Source organism: Tachypleus tridentatus, chromosome 13 (assembly GCF_004210375.1).
Source record: "Tachypleus tridentatus isolate NWPU-2018 chromosome 13, ASM421037v1, whole genome shotgun sequence".
Classification (NCBI taxonomy): domain Eukaryota; kingdom Metazoa; phylum Arthropoda; class Merostomata; order Xiphosura; family Limulidae; genus Tachypleus; species Tachypleus tridentatus.
In genome coordinates this window covers 194,247,755-194,253,353 of record NC_134837.1, presented here as the reverse complement: position 1 = coordinate 194,253,353, position 5,599 = coordinate 194,247,755, and positions in this window count along the sequence as shown.

Sequence of the window (5,599 nt, the reverse complement as noted above, 5' to 3'; positions counted from 1 at the left end):
CAAAGTACAGCAGCATATGTCCGAGATGGAGTGGCGGACAGCAATTTCCGAGCCTCAAAATAACTAATGTTATGAGTCGTTTTCAAACGCTGCACTTCTTTTTCCTCCAACCATTTTGGGCAAGAACGAAAGTAGGAAGGGTGAGAACCATTGCAGGCGACACAATGTGGGTCCGTGTGACACTCATAGGCATCGTGGTCCTTGCCACCACAACGAGCACAAGTCAGGGAACCACGACAGGACGTCTTTGAGTGGCCGAACCTCTGACATTGGAAACATCGAAGAGGGTTTGGAATGTACGGCCGTACCCTGCAAATTAGATAACCTGCCTTGATGATGGCAGGTGCACGTGGTGATGTAAATGTCAAAACGAGGATATTTGTCGGCAGTGTAACTCCGTCTTTGCGAGTAGAGATGCGCCCAACTGCAGAAACTCCTTGAGTGGAGAGACCAGCGAGAATCTCTGACTCGGGGACGTTCTTCAAATCCCTCCCAACAATAACTCCTCGTGATGAATTCAAGGTGGCATGGGGTGTAACCTCAATAGGTATATCCCCAATTGCCTTTGAATTCAAGAGGAGTTCACTGTGTTGGGATGTGGATGTTTCAACCAATATGTCACCAGATCGAAGTTTCTTTACTGAGAGCCAGCAAATCCCTCTAGTCTCTTCTGACTAAAAAAGGGGGACATTTACCCTAAAGGTTTTTCTGAAAGAGAATGTAATATAAGAAAATTGGGTACAGGTGTTACAGATGTTGAAGATTGCTGCTCAGAGTCTTCAAGACGTGGTCGTTTACCTATTGACTGTTTTTTCACTATTTTATTTAAATTTTTTGTTGGAGGATCCATAGGAAAAAAGGAACATTTCGGTACCCACTTACCCCACCCACCATGGATCCCTACAAGGGAACGCACTACAATGTCATGCAAGGACATTGCAGCAACGCCAGGGTCTCGTGAGCACTATACCCAAACACCAGTATCAAACACAATGTCCACAACACCCGTTGAGAACTTCCAACAGTGGTACTTGGTTGACTCTAGCCCAAGTGGACCAGCCGATTGACCTAAGAAGGGCTACCCAAAGGCCGCCCGTCAACAGAAATTCAAGGCCAAAGTGGTGTGTTTAGGGTTGGACCCCTCAACCACCAGGATCCTCTCCTCCCCTTCACAGGTCGCTACGCACGGCAAACACGTGGGTGGATGTTTGATCCCAGAGAAGGTAAAGTGATAGAAAAGAATCTTCCCTGGGAGGTTCCCTCACCACGTACAGGAATCCACACCGAGGGGTTGATTTTGAAATTCGCGCATAACTACTGAAGGGCAATATACGCTAGCCGTCCATAATTTAGCAGTATAAGACAAGAGGGAAGGCAGCTGGTCATCACCGCTCACCGCCATCTCTGTGTGTTTTCTTATAGCAAAGCCACATCAGGCTATCTGCTGAGCTCACCGAGGGGAATTGAACCCCTGATTTTAGCGTTGTAAATTCGTAGACCGCCAAGTCTTGAGCTACTCTTTTACCAACGAATAGTGAAATTAACTATTACTTAATAACGTTCTCACAGCTGAAAGGATGAGCATGTTTGGTATAACGGGGATTCGAACACGCGACCCTCAGATTACGAGTTGAATGCCATCACCCCCTGGTCATGTCGGGCCAAGTGAGAGTGAGACAGGAATAAGATAAAGTAATATATGGATTAAACAAATGAATCCTCTCACTACGAGCTAAATTGGTGTGTTTATAGCCACCAGAGCTTTTATAAGAAAGCTCACAACAGTATACATGTATTTATATTAAATTTTACTGTTTTATTTCTCTTTGAACTGTGTTTATTTACATTTTATGTACTACTACAGTAATAAATAAACAATGTACATGAAAAACAAGAAATATAGTACTCAGCTTCATGTGTTTCACAGACCACTCTTTTCCGGCCCCCAGTGGGTCAGCGGTATATCTGCGAACTTACCACGCTAAAAACCGGGTTTAGATTCGCGTGGTGGGCAGAGCACAGATAGCTCATTGTGTAGCTTTGTGCTTAATTCAAAAAAACAACAACATCCTCTCTTCCTCCACTTCAAGCACTGGCTATAATATCTTATTATACACTTCTTTTGTTTTAAAGCAAGTTTATCAGTAAATCGCCTTTAACAAACAGCTTTATGAAAATAAATATTATCTTAATAATTAGACACCTTTAATTTTATTTCCTCTCTCTCATTGATATTGTTTCTAGACAAACAATGATACTTTTAATTAATCTTATATTTGCTATTACTCCATGCAATTACAATATTATTTTGGTCTTGTTTTTGCTGTGTGCATAATTCCCGTTATTTTCTTACACCTGATGATGACCTAAGTAAAGATCCGAAATGTTGCATGGCCATATTTATGTAGGTCTATGCGTAATAATTATATCATAACCTAGAAACAGTGATATAAAGTACAGTGCAAAAGTAATAGAACAATGTCTAAAATTAAATGTCAAGCTATTTTTAAAGAACAATAGAAAGTACATCACAGATGAAACACCATATTTGGCTCAGCATGGCCAGGTGGGTTAAGGCGTTTGACTCGTAATCTGAGTTCGCACCAAACATGCTTGCCCTTTTAGGGCGTTATAAATGTGACGGTCAATCCCCCTATTCGTTGGTAAAAGAGTAACGCAAGAGTTTGCGGTGGGTGGTGATGACTAGCTACTTTCCCTCTGGTTTTACACTGCTAAATTAGGAACGGCTAATGCAGATAGCCCTCGTGTAACTTTGCGCGAAATTCAAACCAAACCTGCTGTTGTAGTCTGTATTTGATAGCTATATGAGATATTACTATTAATTTTATAATAATTAGAGAAAAACAAACAAGTATGGCCTTTTACTTGGCATTTCTTCTCCCTACTTCAAATGCCATTTCTTTCGAGTCGATTTTGTAGTTGAAAAAATAATAAACCGTCACTTTTGCATAATGTATATATGTACATGTATAGAAGGTCACATGGCTTCATGAGCCCTAAAATGCAGAAATTTAGTAATACTGTTATCAGCCTGAGAAGCACTAAGTACTTCAAAGCAGCATGATAATTAGAGCAAGTTTATCATAAGAGTCATTCGTTTTAACCATTTCTTTGAGCAGATGTTCAGAGACATCTATTTGCAGAATTTAACAATTATAATTTTTAGTAGCCTGTTCTACCACAGTTCCGTTTTCTTTCACACATCATGATCATAGTCCGTCAACCTACATGTTGATGCTATTAACCCTGTTTTCCGGTGAGTCAACAGTTAGTTTAATGAATTTACAGCGCAAAGAAATCTGGATTCGATTCTCCCTGGTGGATAAAGCAGATGACTCAACATAGCTATACAGTAAAACAAAACAAAGTTAACCTCTTCCTACAACATCCTTTTTACACACATCATCTCACTGCGCAAAATTATCATATTTGTCACGTTTAAACCAATATATATTCCAGAAGTGTAATAAATGTTACCCATTTCAATCGTCGATTAAGGTAGATTTTTTCCCGAATGAAAAAAAAATTATACTTTAGCTCAAAGGTGTCGCTAGCTGCCTAGTAGATTCAGGTCTTGGGCTATAAAGAGCAGCTATTACTTAAAATAATTAAAACATAACTGCAATGTAATGTATTACACTTTACGTGAGGTAGCTTTGTGGAACTGTGAAAGAAATCCGAGTCGTTGGCCCGTATACTGGTGCCCAGCGACTCCATTGGTTAATCAAACTTCCTTATATATTCAGATAGAAATTTTCCAGACTAGTTTTTACAAGTTTTCTGTTTTTTTAATTAACCTCAAAGCTATACAACGGGCTATCTGTGCTCTGCCCACTATGGATATCGAAACCAAGTTTCTAGAGCTGTAAGTCCGCTGAAATACCACTTGTGGGCTTTACGAGAGTACAAAAACCTGTTTATATTATCGTGAATTGAACAATTAATAAATATTCACAGAGCAATCTGAAATACAGATGTTTGTCTGCTACAAGTTTAACGATATTTAATTAAACAGTAAGGACATTTATTTTTAGTAGACAACACACTCTACCGAACACTTGTAAGTTATTTTCTACATATTGATAAAATATAATTTTACATTTAGATTGCAAATATATCAACTAATTTTAAGTTGCAAGTTTTTAACCCTTATCCCTGATCTTTGCATGAAATGTGATTTACAGAACATAAGGCTAAATCGTTTGAGTGGCATTTGCATTCCACTAAGCTACGCAACTGCACAACGACCAATCAAGTGTCGCGCACTTCATTATTCCAGCCGTGCACATCCTTAGTGTACTTTGTGAAATGCTAGTCGCCTACCTCCTCAACGCCCCTGGTCTAACTCTCTGCCCTGGAGTCCGCCGGACATGTTTCAACTTATATCATCAGTGTCTAATCTCACTAGACAATGTACAGCCAACACATCCAACAAAAACTAAGAAAAAAAAATCCCATAATTGTGACAAACAAAATTATTTCGAGCGAGGAAATACCAATATTTCTGAGCATACCAACTGACTAAAGTTACTTTCCATAAAAAACTGACTTTCTGTAATGAATTTTTTTTTAACCTGCTGTTTGTATCTTTAATTCTTCAAAGTCTGGACGTTTGAGACACGGCTTCTCGACCAACGAAATGCGGTATTGGCTTTGCCTTGACCTTATATTCTCTGCATTCTCATGAATAACCCTAAACTGTTCATTTCAATATTTAATCATGTAAAACAAGAAACAAGTATGTTTGCATTTTCACAAAATTTTAACGCTGATTTACGCGAGCGGGACGAAGGAAGATATCAACGTTCGAGTTAAAAACTACATTCCTGTAATTTTTCATTTTATCTTCCCCAGTAATGGTGAGGAACAGATTCATTCGACGGGAATCTATGCCTCATGACGGTAACTGAAATGACTATAGTAACAATAAACATCCGTCACGTGTATGTTCAATAACAAACATTTAATTATCGAACATTTCGGAATACACATATTCCATCTTCACCAAGCTATACTGAACAGGTTTCATTATTACTTTGTGTTCGCATGCGTGTTTTGGATAGCACGTTATTAAAAAAAAAAGCCATGTCACACCCTTTAAAAAAATTATTAAAGAGTGGGCTGAAAATGTTGAGGAACGCATCCCCCAATAATACGTGTAAAGATTTGTATCTCAGAACGGATGGTATGGGTATTTACACTTTTATTGATAAGCAGAGAACAACGTTTCGACCTCCCTAGGTCATTTTCAGGTAAACAAAAAGAGTATGCAAGTGGCCGTTGTCGGACACACGTTTTATGTCGTCATCAAGAAGGACGCGTAAAAATTGTATTGTTTAACGTTGTTTCAGATGTATGTTCCACTTTCCAGGAATGTAACTGGTATCCTTGTATTCGACACTTTATAGTAATATAGGTCGAAGTGGCATCTCAACATAGACTAGTGTTAAGTGCGTCTAATGTTTCGCAATTAAAATACACTCTTCTGATTGTATTTCTTTTTGTGTGTTAAATGTATGGTAAAAGTTTAAAAAACAAACAAGTAAATTCTATTCCAAATAAGGACAAAACCAAATCA